The sequence below is a fragment of the Corvus kubaryi genome, unplaced genomic scaffold (genome assembly GCF_017639235.1).
Source record: "Corvus kubaryi isolate FWS band 111438036 unplaced genomic scaffold, C.kubaryi_AGA036_p1.0 134, whole genome shotgun sequence".
In the NCBI taxonomy this organism is placed as follows: Eukaryota; Metazoa; Chordata; class Aves; order Passeriformes; family Corvidae; genus Corvus; species Corvus kubaryi.
The window spans coordinates 12,939,161-12,940,975 of NW_024580668.1; positions in this window are offsets into that span (position 1 = coordinate 12,939,161).

Here is a 1,815-nt window from a genome sequence, read left to right on the forward strand (position 1 = left end):
TAATTAGTTGATGAATTGTTAAATAAAGTGCCTAATTAATGTACAATGAATTTAAATAGTTATAAGCTAATGAGTTAAGCGCACGGGTGTACAGGAAGCAATGCATGGGTATAACCATTAGAGGCAGGTACAACAGGAACCTGATGGACTTTATAGAAGGAACCTTCTAGAACCATTACCCCATGAGACGATATCAGTACCCAAGACCCTGACTGGAAAACGAGCCGACCAATGGAATGGATCCAATTAGAAATGATTGCTCAAGGATGCACCATGTTAAAAGGCAATCAGAACACCGGAAAGTGGCCAATCAGTGAGATTGAAAGCGCACCAGTCCTGGAGGCGACAGAGACTATAAAAACTGACCAAGTGCTCGGTACCAGGTTCTCTGGTGGAAACTTGTGGTCCAAGGGAGTACCCGATGTGTCACATTGTTCATTTTTCTGGCTTGTAATGTAGGGCCTGAGCTTATCTTGGGTCCTCGTTCTCAGTTGCTAATTAATAAACGAGTTAACCTGCCAAAAGGTTGCCCGCCTCGTTTATAACATAAACCTCTGGCGTTTGTGGTTTTCCTGACAACTGCAGCCTTGTCCAGGATCCTTCCCCTGTCTGGGTCTGGCACACGGCAAGAGGAGCTGGAGGCGTGCCTCAACCAGTTTTTAGGTGACCAGCTCCCTTCAGCGCTGGCCAGCACCAGGCAATTGATTGGGTACCTGAGACTGTCCAGGAGGCAGATGAGAGGTGGACCAGAGGGGTCCGTGAAGAGTCCACAGGATATTGACACCCAGAAGGGGCAGTAAAGTTGAGAAAGGATGTCAGCAAATCTCACTGCTGAGTACAATTTTGGGGAGTAAAACATGGCAGGATGCCCAGGTTGGGCAACAAAGAAAAGTCTAAAAAGGATAGTGACTATAGGGATGAGGATCCCAAAATACCTCGGAAGAGTCCTTTCAGAGAATATTGAGATGGTTTGCACATTCTCCCAGAGGTACTTAAGGACATGGACACCCAGAGGGAGCAGTAAGAGGCACCGAGAAAGGGTCTCGGCAACCCATACCCCGAGCGGGCAACATGGTGTTAGTTTGGGAAAGGATTGGTTGAAGGGGAGTGTGGAGAAATACAGTTATGATGCCCGACAGGCATCATAAACCTGATAGGCTGGAAATAAATCCCCATAGACTGGTGTTTATAGAACAGATATTTGTTTATTGCAGCGTTGGTGGTAAGGGGGATTTTTCCTCCTAACTCACCTGCCTTTGTCAAGTGCTGTGGTATATTTATACAGTAAATTTTGCTTTGATGTTGCTATGTCATTACAGCATCATGGCATACATGCCAGAACTAATTTACATAGCATGATCTCATGGTTATTAGATAATTCTTTGCACTGCGCATGCACTTCAGGGGTCTTCTGGGGTCTTTGTTGAAGGCTTCTAAAGTGTTTTTCACACTTGAACTTTTCAACTTTGTCTTCGGGGCATGCATAGTTACGGTGCTCCTTGGTCTATTCAGTCTTAACCAGCCTAAATTCTTTGTTTTGTGGCTAATTGGCTTTGACTTGCCAATTTCTCATTAGTACTACACTTATCTACTTCTAAAACTGTACACCTGGTAAGTTTGTTGGTTTTGGGGTTTTTTGGGTTTTTTTCTCTCTTTTTGTCTATTCTGGATTTAAGCAACTAGTTAACTATATACCAGGCATTACATTGTATAAAAAGTTATTCGTATCAGGTCATATGGGTATCAAAAGTTATGATTCAGGTTATATAAGCATCAGGTTATATAGGTATAGAAGTTATGATTCAAGCTACATAA